General features: G+C 40.7%; 1 pseudogene across 1 annotated transcript; it reads left to right on the top strand.

Moving 5' to 3' along the window:
- Nucleotides 1-3384: 3384 nt before the first annotated feature.
- LOC109729185 (LOC100304144-like pseudogene) lies at nucleotides 3385-6519 on the top strand (annotated as a pseudogene). Its single transcript, NR_145991.1, has 5 exons — nucleotides 3385-3579; nucleotides 4569-4754; nucleotides 5145-5434; nucleotides 5959-6035; nucleotides 6250-6519. The product of NR_145991.1 is annotated as a protein-like pseudogene (transcript).
- The last annotated feature ends 11681 nt before the right edge of the window (nucleotides 6520-18200 follow it).

The following is an 18200-nucleotide window of genomic DNA, read 5'->3' as shown; positions in this document are numbered from 1 at the left end:
CTCTCCAAGTTCCACAATTGAGACAAGTGATCATTAGTGATTAGTGACTTGAGAGAGTGTGATTTGTGTTTCATTTGTTGCTCTTGTTGCTTGGTTTTCTTAATCGTGTTTTCTTCATATCTCTCTAAACTCTCTAAGTGATTTGTAAAGTTTGCAAGAGATGCCTAATTGTGTGGTGATCCTTGCGGGATCTTAGTGACCCGTGAGATTGAGAAAAAGCACTCAACCAGTCTAAGTGATCGATTGAGAGAGGGAAACGGTTGAAATAGACCCGACCTTTGTGGCCTCCTCAACGGGGACTAGGTTCTTTGGAACCGAACCTCGGTAAACAAATCGTCGTGTTCATTTGTATTGATCTCCACTCGATTTGTTTCCCATCTTTCCTCTCTCTAAAAGTTCCCTTGCTCATATTGATTTGAGTTTGTTCCCAAGGTTATCCGCATTAATCGAGCAACTCATAGCAAGGAGAACTATCTTTCGCACTCCGAATTATTTCTAACATTAACCCCGGACATAGTGAGTGTTCAAAGTTTATAATTTTTAGGTTTTGTCTATTCACCCCCTCTAGGCCACTTTTACTTAGCATATAGTTTATGATTGGTTGGTGCATATCTTTATTTTATTTGTTTCATTATTATCATGCTTGATTATTTGATGAATTATTTTTCTTGTGACACGTATGAGGTTATTGTCAAGGAACAATTTATATGGATACTACATGTATGAGCACATCCATGGCTAGTAAAGTTCTAATAGAAGTACTAGAGAGCGACTTAAGGTACGAACATAATGTACAAAATTTATTTATTAATATTATGTTTATATATATAGACACTATTAATATATTCAAATTATTTCTTTCATTTGAAGCTTCATTGAAATACTAGGTCAGTACCCGTGCGTTGCAACGGGGACGTATAATATCTCGATAACTTATATATGCACATATGTGTTATATAGTTATGAGATAAAGGATGACATATACAAGCTGTCCGAGATGACATCGAAGAGAAACTCGGGCCTATGACGCACGGGCACTCACCTAGTGTATTATATAAGATAGGTCAGTGTCCGTGCATTGCATCTGGAACATATAATATCTCGATAACTTATATATACAAATATGTGTTATACGATTATGAGATGGATGACAATATCCACAAGCCATCCAGAATGGTATCAAAGAGAAACTCAGCACTGTAACGCACGGACACTCACCTAATAGTGTATTATATAAAATTTAACAATAAGATTTAATGGCAAAAATTCAAAATCAATAAATATAAAATAAACATAAGCATAACTATCTATTTCATCTAGTTTTTTCCATAATATGATCAAGGTACTCTTGTATATTTTCAGGACTGTTAAATCGATGTGTTCCTCTCGTATGCCAACAGATCAATAAATAAATTCCTACGCAGAGTCGCACCATCATGTAAAGAAATGTTATAAGTAATATTATCCTTAACTACAAATTACATATATGCTATTATTCTCACCATACTAAGTTGTGCTCTTAAACCACTATCCCACCACTCCATAATGTGCAGAGCAAAATGACCAGTATTAAGACTGAAAAAGTTACCAACTTTGTTATATTATGAAATTATAAACATAACATCTATATATATGACATAATAATTTTAAGTAATTACTATTTTAATTTGATTGTTGCATCAGGTCGAATTGAATGTCACCACATATAAATGTCATGTGACCATCCAATACGTTTGACACCGTATGTAACCTTATATTTCTTCGAAATAAGAAGAATAGTTTTCCAAAATCTTTTTAGTGGTATATCTTTGCACCATTCTGGAGTAGGTGTGAAATTAAACACAGACACAAATTTGTTTGCATGATTAATACGAAAAGTACATAGCCTGTAGAGTATCTCCTGCCATAAGAACCTGCAAACCATGAGACATTAGAATTATATGTTTGCACAATTTATTTAACTATATAGATCAAAGAAATTCTGACTTACAAATTTGCAAAGTGTGATGTAATATATAGACACTATTAATATATTCAAATTATTTCTTTCATTTGAAGCTTCATTGAAATAAGGAACTGATCCTATCAATGTAACAACTCAAGCAATTCAAGAGCAATTGAACAGTATATCCTTTGCTCCAACATGAGATTGATTAATTGTAATATACAAGATCTTTCAAAGTATGAATTCATACTTTGAATATATGTATACTTTATACATAATTTTATACATTATACACATACATGCTTGAACAGAAAATTATATGTACGGATGTATAGTAGTACCACAAAATATGTATATGAAATTATTTTGCAATGACATGAATTAAATGGAAAATTTAAACATAAAATTAAATTAAAAACTTAAAAAATAAAAAGAAAAGGGGAAAAAGGAAAAAATAGACCTTTGGTCCTCGTTGGTAACACCAACCAAAACTATCCGTCCTCAAATGCGAGCTATATGTATCTTTTGTCCCTATAAGGAACATGGACTCTATGAACCATAATATTTGGATTTTTTGTATTTTAACAACATGACTATTTGGACTAATGTTGTTTGCTAGTATACAAGTTATATTTGTAATAGATATGCAATGTGGATTTGGAATTAGGCAAAGTGATGATTTTAATGACCAACACCTCAAGCAAAACATTACAAGCCATGTTAAAGACTTATAAGATATGTCAAGAGTCTAAGACACAAGGAAGTAGAAGTCTGGACAGAAAGATACAGACAAAAGTGAAATCACCAATGTTGAAACAAAGAGGTAGCCCAATTGAAAGTATCTCATGATTTTTAATCTACTTTAATTTACATGGCTTATACACTAATCTATAGAGGTTTTCATTAACCTTCTACAAAGTCCAAGGACATCAAAATCGAAGTTTGGAGCTAAAGGTTTATGTTTGAAATACGAAAATGGGTCACACTAAAAAAACACCACCGGATATATTCAGTGCTCCTATCTATTAGTGCACACGAAACACTACGATGATCCTAGGGATGGCACTCGTCGGACTTGCGGGCACTGAACCCGTAGAGTCATGCTCTTCGTCGAATCTGATATTAGAAATTCACCAGCTGGTGCCATTGCAGATGGACCGAGAGCTGATAGCACGACCGCCCTCACATGTCGCGCTTGACACGTTCGCCCGTGACTCACAAGTAGGCCTGGGAATGGGCCATATAAACTCATGGGCAGAAAGGGGCTCCAAACTTGTGGGCTAACAAATTTGAGTTTTTTTGGGCTTTCCACTGATTAGGGCAGAGTTGGATCAGGACACTCCACTAAAGGGCCGGCACGAATCAATCATCAAACAAAGCCCAAATATGCTACTGGATTGAACTAAAGGGCATAAGCCCGTGGATCATGTGAAAGGGCTACATTTCAATCTCTCAGACACTAGACACTACCTATCTACTCCAAGATCCGCGGCGGCGTGCTGGCCTACTCTAAGATCCGCCGGCGCGTCGTGGCGGCTCCTCCGCGTCCCGCCTCCGAGGCCGCGGGCGGCGTCAGGCTGATCGGGGTGGCGCGCGGCGCCGGGGAGCGCCCCATCGTATTCGTGCCTCTCAAGGTCACACCGCCTCGCGCTCGTCTCCTCTCCTTGTCGCTTCGATTCGTTCCCCTCCCGCTCCCGCTCGCCCTCGCCATGAATGATGTCGCCTGAATCTGGTTCTGGGGGTTTCGGTAGCTACTACTTGGCCGGCTTGCCGCCTCTTCTTCTTTGCGTTGCTGCTCTGCCATTTTCCTATTGTAGTAGCGGCGCCATGCGAGAACGAGATGAGCCAACTGCAGAGGTTGGCTTGGCTTCTGCCATTTTCTTCTTTGCTGCAGAGGTTCGCGGACGCAGGTCGGACCACTGCCGCGCCCTTCCTCTTCCTGCCGGCCGCCGCACTCCCGCCAGCGCCGTACTACTTACTACCTGCATACTGTATTCTGTAGTAGTATGAAAAGGTAAAGGCGGCGTACTGCTATAGTATCTCTGCAGAATGTTCGGAGGAGGAGTACACCAACTGAAAGAGGTTTAGGAAAGTTGCACCGTGGATCTAGAATTCTAGATGCATTAGTGTAGCCTACAGTAGCCCTGTACACACATAAAGGCATTTTTCTTATAAAATTGTCTCGCAAAATGGGATTTTTTTGTGCTAATTATAGGGTGCTTTAGCGCCACCTGGGATTTTTTTGTGCTAATTATATGCAGCTTCCATAGACCACCACAGGCATTCCCGCATGCAGTTCGCTCTGAATGCCTCCTTTCATTCTATTACTATCCCTGAACGACGACCCATCTCAGGGAAATAGCCATTAAATGATAGCAGCCTTTTTTAAAGTATGGCTTGGTTTGCGATGTTATTATGGTTCGAAAAGTTGCTCTATTTTAGTCTCATTTATTTTATAAATTGCAGTACTAAACTGTTTTAGTCTATAGTTCCTTTTTAGATGACTAAAAGGGATTAAACAAAAAAGACACCCGTAAATTAATCAGTCGTTAAACAGTGCTAGTACTATGCATTTCATCGCGTAAATTAATCAATTGAATGGTTTCAATTGGTGATTTTGCAGCCTAGGCCATGGAGGGGGTATCATCAGCTCCAGAAATGGACGAGGCTATCTCAACTGACCAATCAAGCAGATCAACAAAAAGAAGGGCTAAAGTGTGGGATCATGTTGATTCAGAGCTAATAGATGGGAAAGAGAAGGCGGTTTGCAAATACTGTAAGGCCCACTTATCTTCTGCTGCGGGTAAAGGTACAACTCATCTAAATAGGCATATTTCTGTGTATTGCCATGCAATTCCACCAGAAGAGAGACAAAGGTTCTTAGCGACCCAAAAAACAAAGCCTGATGTTGCTCATGTTTTCGACCCAGTAGTCTTTCGTGGTCTAATAGCCAAGTACTTCCTTAGCGCAGAGATTTCATTTTGAAAGTGTGAAGATCCATCCTGGAAAGAAATGATAAGTTATTGTCAACCATCTTTTCGATTAGTCGGTCGACAGACTGTCCGTTCAGATTGTATGTTGTTGTATGAAGAGGAGAAGTTGCAGTTAATTGAGCAGTTTACAAAGTTGAAATCTCATGTTAGTTTGACTGCTGATCTTTGGTCCTCTAACCAAAACCTTGGATATCTTGGTGTAACAGCACATTTCATTAGTGAAGATTTTGAGTTGCACAAAAAGATTATTGCATTCAAGAAGATTTCCTTCCCACATACATCTTATGCTGTGCAAGATGGTATTACCTCTTGTTTGCTAGAGTGGGGATTGGTTGGTGATTTGTTTACCCTGACTTTGGATAATGCTAGTGTAAACAATAGAGCAATGAAAGATATGCGAGATGCTTTGGGCAGCCAGATGTTTTTCAGTGGTGAACACCTCCATGTGAGGTGTTCTTCTCATGTGCTCAACATCATGGTTCAAGCTGGACTAAAGGTCGTTCCAAATGCAGAATATCATTAGCATTATATAGTTTATCTTTTGTCTTAATCACCAAAGATGTTTTTCAGAATATCATTAGCAGCCAGATGTTTTTGTCTTAATCTCAACATCATTTTCTTAATCACCAAAGTTTTATCTTTTGTCTGTTCTTCTCTAATATCCATGCATCTAAATAAGCCCTAATAGTATCTCTCATTCTCTTGTTACTATTAGTATTTAAACTTATTACTATTAGTATTTAAGCGTGAATAATTATCATTAGCATTTAAGTTACATTTTATAAACCAAACGACACCTAAAGTGCTCCGTCATAGTTGGCTACTTGCCAGCCGATTATTTAGCACGCAAGCCATGCTCGATGGATACAATAGTATATGACCAATATAGATGACCTACGTACATGTGTTCTATGCTTCAGCAAGCATAATATGTTTCTTGCCTTCGCATCAACTCAAGTGTGTGATGATATGTTGCTGTCTAGTACTAACTCTGAATCAATTAACTCTGAATTTGTCCAGGCTAAGGAGTTCCTTGGTGCTTCCGGTGACAAGCGAAAGGAAGTCAATTAACTCTGAATCAGTGGTTCTGCTGCAAGGTAAATTGCCTGTATATAATTATCCATGTCAGAACCAACTTTATCTACCAGGATTAATTTTTAGTCTCCCAATTTTATGCCCCAGTTATATTTTATCCTAGTGAAGTTTTACTGCTCTCATATACTTAGATGAACTAAAGTTGATCATTTTGTGCTCGGAACAACTCTGTATAACAGTCTATATAGTTTAACAGTCTATATAGTTTGCATGCAGGTTACACACAACATTTTATTGAATGGAAAGAGGACACTCGGTGACCACAAGATCATCAGATGATCATTTGTTGAGCTCTGGAACTAAATCCTCTCCGCAGGTGGTAACCAGGCGGGTTCCCATCCGAGTTCCGAGGTCACTGTAATGCTAAATTGTCAAGTTCAGTTATCTGAATTCAGTTTGAGTTATAATTCTCATCAAGCATCAATGTCACCAACTGTGTAGAAATACTGAATTTTAGCATGGAGCGTCTTTATAAACATTTTAGCATGGAGCAGTTTCTCATCGATCATGGCTGTCAAGTTCTATTTCTCTACACAGTTGCACTTTGTGGTTGTTTTCTATCATTTGTTTGTGAGCCCATGGATTTTACTAATTTATTAGCTTGTGGTGGTGCTTGCTTGTATATGAAGGCCCTTGGATTGGCCCGTGGATTTTTAAAAGGATCGAGGCGGATTAGGATGTCGGGGCATTAAAAAACGGATTGAATTGAGTTGTATCAAATCAATTTGGATTTAAGTAGGGCTGGGTTCACTTTTTAAACTTATAGGATTGGAGTGGGGTTGGGGCCGGATTGTGACCCATTATCAGGCTTACTCACAAGGCGCACGCATGCGGCCGCCACCGCCGACCTCAGCTCAGCTCCTCGGCCAGGGTCGTTCCTGACTTTTTAGGGGCCCCGTGCGAAATCAGAAATAGAGACCCCATCCACACACAATATATATAATATTCAACATATACAAATTATAATGCACTATTTTCAAGTTTATAAGATGACAAATATAAAATATAGCAAAAACACATGTTATCCGATATCATTAAAAATATCTTCTAACATTTTGTGATACAAATCATCGCTTATACCATTAAGATCAATCTCATCCAACAACTTCTTTTAGATACATATAATCGCCAAACCATTTAACCTCTCTTAAATCATTGTTGACCTTAAATAATTCAAAACATATTTCAAGTTTAAAAATCTTCTCTTCGTCGATGCAACCATCATGTGTATAATAAATAATACTCTCTCTGTATGAAAATAGAATTTATTTTGCTTCTCTAGTTGATTCCTCATCATCTAGTTGAATATAGACATAAAAATCAAGAGTTAAAACAAATACTATTTTGGAACGAAGTGAATATTAGATAAGTAATTGAGACATTAGTTTAACAATCTAAACGAAACTGATCGATAGTGCATCGCTCTTGAATATTAGATAAGTAATTGAGACATTAGTGAAATTTGAGCCTGGGATCTTGGATTGGCGTGAAATTTGGCAAGTAGGTTACTGGAAGTGTGGTGAAGGTGCCTGAAAAATTTGGGTTCAATTGGAGCAAGTTTGGCTGGTTTGGGCATTTCACCGAGCACGTGGCGTGCGGGGAGCTAGGGTTTTAGGGAAATGACCATTTGAGGTGGGAATGCCCTCCCGAAGGAGCTAAAAGTTTGCAGGGATACACAAGGGAGGTACATGAACTCATTCCATCAATTGGATTCACAGGAATTCACAGATTTGGAAGATTTGCAAAGGGGGTGGTGAATGAATGCCACAGAGACCTTCAAACTGAGAGCAAGGAGATTGAGGGAAGGAGAGAGCTGCTCACCGAGGGGAAGGGCACGGGCGAGGTCGCCGGAGCCCGGCGGGGATGGTCGCCGCCGGTGGAGATCGCCGGCGGGGGGCTAATCGCCGCTGGACAGAGAAGGAGACAGAGCGTGGCCAGGAAAAGAATGCCTCTGGCCCGGCTCGTTCGGGCTGGAGGCGGTTTTTTAAAACGCGAGATGGGCACACCGGACAGTCTACAGTGCCTGTCCGGTGCACACCGGACAGCGCACAGTAGCTGTCCGGTGAACCACCGGACAGCGCACAGGAAAAAGCATTTTAGCGCGCGGCTGCCGGTGCACCGGACATTGCACAGTGCAGTGTCCGGTGCACACCGGACTATCCGGTGAGCCCAGACAGAGGAGAGTTTGGAAAATTTTGAATTTTTCTATCTAACTCCTAACCAAACCAAATCCCAACTTATAATCACACAAAATAACACTTGTTGGGACAGGTATTGGCACCCTCAAATACTTTTCAAAATATTTTGCCATAGGCTAGATAACTTTTAGAGAAAATAGGCAAATGGTGAAATTTGCATTTGGACTTGCACTAGGGGTTTTCAAGAGTGATTTGAGTTTTGAATACTCCCCCTAAGTGCAGTACCTCATGCATATTTCAAGAACCAATAATTGCATGAAAAGAAAGAATTTAAGTGCTAAAAGCTTAGAAACTAAGACTTGTCAAGTTTGACCCGAGTTAAGCTTTTTCACTCGCTTTGTTGGCGGTTATCTCAACTAGGTTAGACAAGTCCTAGATGCAATACAAGGAATTTAAATATGCAATGCAAGCTTGACAACACCATTTGACATTTCACATAAAATTTCTGAGATCAAGAATATTTAGTTCATTTCTCAACATGCAAAAGCGGGTCTTATCAAGTGGCTTAGTGAAAATATCCGCTAATTGATCTTCCGACCTCACTCCTTCTAAAATGGTATCTCCTTTAGCAACATGATCTCTAAGGAAGTGATGACGGATATCAATGTGCTTGGTGCGAGAGTGTTGTACAGGATTATTAGCAATTTTAACAGCACTCTCATTATCACACAACAAAGGTACTTTTTCTAGAACTACGCCATAGTCTAGAAGAGTTTGTTTCATATATAAAATCTGTGTGCAACAAGCACCTGCGGCAATGTATTCCGCTTCGGCAGTTGACAAGGCAACACTATTTTGCTTTTTGGATGTCCATGAAACTAGTGATCTACCAAGCAGATGGCATCCCCCAGAAGTACTTTTCCTATCAATTTTGCAACCGGCATAATCCGAATCGGAATAGCCAATTAAATCAAAGGTAGCTCCTTTGGGATACCACAGACCAACGCTTGTGGTGTGCTTGAGATACCTAAGAATTCTCTTAACAGCGCAAAGATGAGCTTTCTTAGGATTAGATTGAAATCTAGCACACATGCAGACACTAAACATAATATCGGGCCTAGATGCGGTAAGGTATAATAAACTACCAATCATAGAACGGTAGAGAGTTTGATTAACCGGGTTACCTCCCTCATCTAAGTCGAGATGTCCATTTGTTGGCATGGGGGTCTTGATTGATTTGCACTTCTCCATGTTGAACCTTTTCAACAAGTCTTTGGTATACTTCTCTTGTGAGAGAAAGTTACCATCTTTCATTTGCTTGACTTGAAAACCGAGGAAGTATGTTAGCTCACCAATCATTGACATCTCGAACTCCTTCGACATCAACTCACCAAATTCCTTGCAATGACAGTCATTTGTCGAGCCAAAGATTATATCATCAACATATACTTGACAAATGAAAATATCACCGTTATGTTTCTTTGTGAAGAGAGTTGTGTCGACGGTCCCGATTTTGAAGCCCTTTTCGATGAGGAAGTCGCGAAGACGCTCGTACCAAGCCCTTGGAGCTTGCTTTAGCCCATAAAGCGCCTTGGACAACCTGTAAGCATGGTTAGGATATCTAGGGTCTTCAAATCCAGGCGGTTGCTCAACATATACAAGTTCATTTATGAAGCCATTTAAAAATGCACTTTTTACATCCATTTGATAAAGTTTTATATCATAACATGATGCATATGCAAGTAGGATACGGATGGCTTCCAGTCGAGCAACCGGTGCAAAGGTCTCTCCAAAATCTAAGCCTTCAACTTGAGAAAATCCCTTTGCGACAAGTCTTGCCTTGTTTCTTACAATCACACCTTGATCATCTTGTTTGTTTCTGAACACCCACTTTGTTCCAATGATTCTTGCATCTTGTGGGGGCTTCTCCAGGGTCCAAACTTCGTTACGGGTGAAGTTGTTAAGTTCTTCATGCATGGCATTCACCCAGTCCGGATCCTGTAGCGCCTCATCTATACAAGTAGGCTCAACACAAGAAACAAAAGAGTGATGTTCAATAAAATTAGCATGTCTATGTGATCGAGTAATAACCCCTTGTGAAGGACTCCCGATGATTTGGTTTTGTGGATGAGCTTGAAGTAGTGATGAGTTTCTCCTGTCAACCACTTGGGAAGAAGATCCTGGAGCATCAACATCTTCGGCTTGTACCCTTGCTTGTTCATGAGAGACAAATGTATCTTCATTTGCATGCCTCTCATCTTTTTCATCATCTTGTGGTACATTTGATGAAGAAGGCCTGTCAATGATTTGCACCTCTTCTTCATCTTCTTTTGGTTTGATAGCTCCAATAGGCATGTTCTTCATTGCTTCCCTGAGTGGCTCATCACCTACATCATCAAGATTTTCAAGTGCTCCTTGGGAGCCATTAGTCTCATCAAATTCCACATCATATGTTTCTTCTACCATGCCAGTGGCATGGTTGAATACTCGATATGCTTTGGACTTTAATGAATAACCCAAAAGAAAACCAATATCACAACGTCTTTGAAACTTCCCTAGATGATGGCGTTTTTTGTAGATGTAGCATTTGCACCCAAACACCCGGAAGAAGGAGACGTCTGGCTTTTTCCCATTTAGCAGTTCATAAGGAGTCTTCGCAAGTAGCCGGTGAGGAAATAGCCTGTTTGATGCATAGCAAGCAGTGTTGACAGCTTCGGCCCAAAACCTCTCCGGTGTGTTATACTCATCAATCATTGTTCTTGCAAGGGTGATCAAGGTCCTATTTTTCCTTTCAACAACTCCATTTTGTTGAGGTGTATATGTGGCAGATACTTCATGCTTGATCCCAATCTCATCACAGTACTCATGAATGTTGGTGTTGTCAAATTCTTTGCCATTGTCACTTCTAATCTTCTTAATCTTGCAATCAAATTCATTTTGTGCTTTCTTGGCAAACTTCTTGAATATAGATGCAACTTCAGATTTGTCATGGAGAAAGAACACCCAAGTGTATCTTGAGAAGTCATCAACAATCACTAGACAGTAGAGGTTGCCACCGGCACTGACATAATTTGTAGGTCCAAATAAATCCATATGAAGTAGTTCCAGTGGCCTTGATGTTGACATGAAAGCTTTAGTGGGATGTGTATTAGCAACCTGCTTTCCAGCTTGACATGCACTGCATGGCTTGTCCTTTTCAAATACCACATCCTTTAATCCTCTAACCATATCTTTCTTTAATACCTTCTTGAGTGTGCTCATCCCAACATGTGCAAGCCTCCTATGCCAAAGCCATCCAAGAGAAGCTTTGGTGAAGAGGCAAGTTCTTAAGTCTGCATCTTCTGAAGTGAAATCCACTAAGTAGAGGTTGTTGTATCTAAAACCCTTGAATACCATTGATTCATCATCCATTTTTGTTACAATAACCTCTGATGGAGTGAATAAGCATTGAAGTCCAAGATCACAGAGTTGTCCCACTGATAATAAATTGAAGCTCAAAGGTGCAACTAAGAGAACATTTGATATTGATAAGTCATTTGAGATTGCCACCTTGCCAAGTCCTTGTACTTTTCCTTTTGAGTTGTCTCCAAATGTGATTTTATCTTGACCATCAACATTCTCATCTAATGAGGTGAACATCCGTGGGTTGCCTGTCATATGTTGTGTGCATCCACTGTCAATAACCCAATGGCTCCCACCGGTCTTGTAGTTCACCTACATTCACAGACAATTCAAGCTTGAGTTTTGAGAGCCCTATATTGCATAGGACCAGTGACTCTCTCAATTAAGGACTTTGCCACCCAGATTTGTCTAGGTCTACTCTTATTTGGTGGACCTAGGAATGTAACCTTAATCTTTCCATTTGCAACCTTTCTTAGAACATAGTGAGCATTGAAAGCAAATGGTCTTGAGTGCTTAGGCAAGGGAGTTGGTGGTTTAGCTTTGCAGTTGTGGGCAAAATGACCTTCATTTCCACACTCAAAGCATTTGATAGGCTTGTGAGTCTGCATTGGCTTGTATTGAGTGATAGCTTTCTTTTGCACAAAAGCATTGTATCCAATACCACTCTTGTTATTTTTCATAACAGTGTTCATAAGCAGCTCATTTTGGAGGTATTGACCCTTGTTGAACTTTTGCACACTTGTTGCAAGATGTTCATTTTCACTTTTTAGTTTCTTGACCTCATTCTTAAGCCTTTGATTATCCACTTCCAACTCATTGTTGAAATCATTGTTCTCAATAGCAACTTTTCCTCTAGTAGTTGCATCAGTCAAATAATTCTTCAATTTTTGGTTGTCTAAAGTCAGGACTTCAACTTTTTCAGTCAATTCATCATGTAGACTAGTTTGCTCTTCTTGAATCAAATCATCACATGAGGTTGCTACATCAAGCTTAACAACAGGGTTAATAGCCTCATGTGTTTTGCAAGATAAAAGTTCATTTTCAACAAGAAGATTGTCATGATCAAATTTAATTTGAGTATAGTCTTCCTTGATCTTAACTAGTCTATTTTGCAACTCCCTATTAGCTTCATTTAATTTGTCATATTTCTCCTTAGCATCTTTTAGGGAGTTTGTGAGCTCATTTACAGTTGATGACATAGTTTTATTTTCTTCTTTTATTTCATCACTAGCCTTTATAACTATGTCATACTTGGCATTTAAAGATTCATTTTCATTTTTCAACCTATCACATTTAGCTTTTGACTTTCTAATGATTTGAGTATATTCTTTAAGTAAGTCAGCTAACTCATCATATGAAGGTGAAGCAAATTCTTCATCACTATCACTATCACTAGCATCATCAATATTAATATCATTTTGTACCTTTCGTTCACCCCTAGCCATAAGGCACAGGTGAGAAGTGGATGATGGCGATGGTGGTGGTGAAGAGAAGTCCCCGACGATGGCCGCAACTTTTTCATCATCCTCTTCTTCACTTGAAGAAGATCCACTTGATGATTCGACGTCGGTGAGCCAGTCGCCAACAATATAGGCCTTTCCATTCTTCTTCTTGTGGAACCTCTTTTGCTTCCCATCCTTCCTCTTGAAGAATTTCTTTTCCTTCTTTTCATCATCGCTGTCATCTTCCTTCTTGCCCTTGAACTTGTTCTTCTTGGGCTTGTTGCATTGATGAGCAAGATGACCAAGCTCACCACAGTTGTAGCAGTCCATCTCAGAAATGGGCTTTCTTTTGTTGGAAAAGAACTTCTTCTTTCTTGAATCAAATTTGATGCCTTCTCTATTTAGCTTCTTCAACATCTTGGTGGTCTTCCTTACCATCAAGGCAATGTTTGCATCAAGGTCATCATCACTTGAGGATTCTTCCTCAACTTGTATTTTCGCTTTTCCCTTTCTTTCATGATTTGCTTTGAGAGCCAAATCCTTTCTTTTGGAAGATGATTCTTCTTTGTTGATGTGCATGTACATCTCATGGGCATTGATCTTTCCCAAAATTTGTGTAGGTGTGGTAACTGAAAGATCCATTTGATGTAGCACAGTGACAATGTGTCCATATTTGTCTATTGGGAGGACACTGAGAATCTTCCTCACAACATCCGGTTGTGAGATTTGAGTAAGCCCCAATCCATTGACTTCCTCTACAAGAATATTAAGTCGTGAGTACATAGCATTTGCATTTTCATTAGTAAGCATTTCAAAAGAGTTTAACTTTCGCATAGTTATGTGATATCTTTCCTCACGTTCACTTCTAGTTCCTTCGTGTAGAGCACAAATGTCCATCCACAAATCATGAGCATTTTTATGATTCCGAACTCTATTGAACACATCTTTGCAAAGGCCTCTAAAAAGGGTGTTTTTGGCCTTCGCATTCCATTTCTCATAATTGAACTCATCACCTACAAGATTTGTGGGATCTCTAGGTTGGGGAAACCCTTGTGTGGCGGCTTTATAGACACCAATGTCTATAGCCTCTAAGTATGCTTCCATACGAATTTTCCAATAAGGAAAATCGTCACCATCAAAAACGGGAGGAGGTCCATCCCCACCGGACATCGTAACTCTAGCGGTTAAGCTAATCTATGAGCAACTAGGCTTTGATACCAATTGAAAGGATCACGATGCCCAAGAGAGGGGGTGAATTGGGCTTCTCTAAAAATCAACACTAATTAAAACCTAAGCAAGAGCTAAACAAGAGCCCAACTTCACCCCAACAACTAGCACTAAGAATATAATACTAGAAATATAACAAAGCTAAGATAATACTTCAAATACTTGCTAAACAAATACACAATGTAAAGTGCTTGAATTAAGTGCGGAATGTAAAGCAAAGTTTAGAAGACTCCTCTAATTTTTCCCGAGGTATCGAAGAGTCGGCACTCTCCACTAGTCCTCGTTGGAGCACCCACGCAAGGGTATCGCTCCCCCTTGGTCCTCGCAAGAACCAAGTGCTCACTACGAGATGATCCTTTGCCACTCCGGCGCGGTGGATCCCTCGAGACCGCTTACAAACTTGAGTCGGGTCACCAACAAGATCTTCACGGTGATCACCGAGCTCCCAACGCCACCAAGCCGTCTAGGTGATGCCGATCACCAAGAGTAACAAGCCATAGACTTTCGTTTGACCAAGAGAAGCCTAATGCAAGTGGTGTGTGCTCTAGGTGGCTCTCACTAGCGCTAATGAGGAACAAGCGCGGATTATGATTCTCTAATCTCCTCACTAGGCTTTTGGTGCTTGCAATACTCTACCAAGGTGCTGGAATAAATGTGGAGTGCAAGACATTGAATATGGTGGGTGGAGGGGGTATAAATAGCCCTCACCCACCAACTAGCCGTTACAGGCAATGTGCTGCGCGATGGCGCACCTGACAGTCCGGTGCGCCACCGGTGCGCCAACGGTGCGCCACCAGTGCGCCAACGGTCACTTCCAACGGCTAGTTCTGACACAGAGCCGTTGGACTCATGGCGCACCGGACAGTGAACAGTCCACTGTCCGGTGCACACCGGACAGTCCGGTGCGGTGTCCGGTGTGCCACTAAAATTCATCTCCGAAGGCAGCGCTCTCGGGTTTCTGCGACTGGGAAGGCTCTGCTGTGGACCAGCCTGGTCCCACCTGGCAGAGGGTGCACCGGACAGTCCGGTGCACACCGGACAGTCCGGTGCCCCAAAGCCAGAAACTCTAAGTCTTGTTTTTCAGCTGATTTTCAAATCGGTTTTCGCTCTAACTTGTGTGTGAGTTCTAGAGTGACACCTAGCACTGTATATGAGTGTGATTGTGCACCAACACTACACTAGAACTCTCTTGGTCAAACTACTCATCGACAACCCCTCTTTATAGTACGGCTAAAAGAGAATAAAAGACTTAACTAAATCGCGAGTGTCCACATCTCCTTGACACTCGGACTCCTTAGACCTTCATCTTTTGTTCCGTAGTTTTAGCCGTCGCTTCGAGTTCTTATCTCCGGGATTGTTTTCACCGTTGTAGTACTTTTACCTGTCATGCGACCTAACTTACCATTTGTCTCTGCAAAACACACGTTAGTCACATATAATATTACGTTGTCATTAATCACTAAAACCAACCAGGGGCCTAGATGCTTTCACCAGGGCTCGGACCGACCACGTCACAGGAGGGGCCATCATTACCCTACCCCTAGCTAGCTCTAGCTGCGGGGAACAAGACCGGCGTCCCATCTGGCTCGCCCCGGTAAACAAGTAATGATGGCGCCCCGCATGCTCCATGACGACGTCGGCTCTCAGCCCCCTTACGGAAGCAAGGAGACGTCAGCAAGGACTCGACAGCCCCGACAGCTGTCCTTCCGCTAGGCACCAGCGCTCCTCCGACGGCCACGACACCACACGAACAGGGTGCCAAAACCCCTCCGGCTGCCACGACGGCATGTACTTAGGGCACTAGCTCTTCTCCGCTAGACACGTTAGCACACTGCTACACCTCCCATTGTACACCTGGACCCTCTCCTTACGCCTATAAAAGGAAGGTCCAGGGCCCTCTTACATAGGGTTGGCCGCACGGGGAAGGACGGGACGGCGCTCGCGTAAGCCTCTCGCTCCCTCCCGCGTGGACGCTTGTAACCCCTACTGCAAGCGCACCCGACCTGGGCGCGGGACAAACACGAAGGCCGCGGGTTTCCCCTTTTACGCCTGTCTCCCTCCGGCTTCTTCCCCTCTTCGCGCTCCGTCTCGCGCCGACCCATCTGGGCTGGGGCACGCGGCGACAATTTACTCGTCGGTCCAGGGACCCCCCGGGTTCGAAACACCGACACTATTATTCTCACCATAATAAGTTGCGTTCTTAAACCACTGTCCCACCACTCCATAATGTGCAGAGCAAAATGACCAGTATTAAGACTGAAAAAGTTGCAACTTTGTTATATTATGAAATTATAAACATAACATCTATATATATGACATAATAATTTTAAGTAACTACCCTTTAATTTGATTGGAGCATCAGGTCGAATTGAATGTCACAACATATAAATGTCATGTGACCATCCAATACGTTTGACATCGTATGTAACCTTATATTTCTTCGAAATAAGAAGAATAGGTTTCCAAAATCTTTTTAGTGGTATATCTTTGCACCATTCTGGAGTAGGTGTGAAATTAAACACAGACACAAATTTGTTTGCATGATTAATACGAAAAGTACATAGCCTGTAGAGCATCTTCGTGGCATAAGAACCTGCAAATAGAATTATATGTTTGCACAATTTATTTAACTATATAGATCAAAGGAATTCTGACTTACAAATTTGCAAAGTGTGATGTAATATATAGACACTATTAATATATTCAAATTATTTCTTTCATTTGAAGCTTCATTGAAATAAGGAACTGATCCTATCAATGTAACAACTCAAGCAATTCAAGAGCAATTGAACAGTATATCCTTTGCTCCAACATGAGATTGATTAATTGTAATATACAAGATCTTTCAAAGTATGAATTCATACTTTGAATATATGTATACTTTATACATAATTTTATACATTATACACATACATGCTTGAACAGAAAATTATATGTACGGATGTATAGTAGTACCACAAAATATGTATATGAAATTATTTTGCAATGACATGAATTAAATGGAAAATTTAAACATAAAATTAAATTAAAAACTTAAAAAATAAAAAGAAAAGGGGAAAAAGGAAAAAAATAGACCTTTGGTCCTCGTTGGTAACACCAACCAAAACTATCCGTCCTCAAATGCGAGCTATATGTATCTTTTGTCCCTATAAGGAACATGGACTCTATGAACCATAATATTTGGATTTTTTGTATTTTAACAACATGACTATTTGGACTAATGTTGTTTGCTAGTATACAAGTTATATTTATAATAGATATGCAATGTGGATTTGGAATTAGGCAAAGTGATGATTTTAATGACCAACACCTCAAGCAAAACATTACAAGCCATGTTAAAGACTTATAAGATATGTCAAGAGTCTAAGACACAAGGAAGTAGAAGTCTGGACAGAAAGATACAGACAAAAGTGAAATCACCAATGTTGAAACAAAGAGGTAGCCCAATTGAAAGTGCCTCATGATTTTTAATCTACTTTAATTTACATGGCTTATACACTAATCTATAGAGGTTTTTATTAACCTTCTACAAAGTCTAAGGACATCAAAAATCGGAGTTTGGAGCTAAAGGTTTATGTTTGAAATACGAAAATGGGTCACACAAAAAAATATCACCGGACATATTCAGTGCTCCTATCTATTAGTGCACACGGAACACTACGATGATCCTAGGGATGGCACTCGGACTTGCGGGCACTGAACCCGTAGAGTCATGCTCTTCGTCGAATCTGATATAGAAATTCACCAGCTGGTGCCTTTGCAGATGGACCGAGAGCTGATAGCACGACCGCCCTCACATGTCGCGCTTGACACGTTCGCCCGTGACTCACAAGGCGCACGCGTGCCGCCGCCGCAGACCTCAGCTCAACTCCTCGGGCTCCCCGCTGGGCTGGACACGTATCGTAGACGTGTCACCATAGAACCATGGGCAACGCGTGCCCACTACGAATTAAAGCTA

This window comes from Zea mays, chromosome 1, assembly GCF_902167145.1.
Source record: "Zea mays cultivar B73 chromosome 1, Zm-B73-REFERENCE-NAM-5.0, whole genome shotgun sequence".
Taxonomy (NCBI): domain Eukaryota; kingdom Viridiplantae; phylum Streptophyta; class Magnoliopsida; order Poales; family Poaceae; genus Zea; species Zea mays.
Note: the sequence above shows the minus strand (reverse complement) of the source record. Positions and strands in the feature narration are given on the sequence as shown.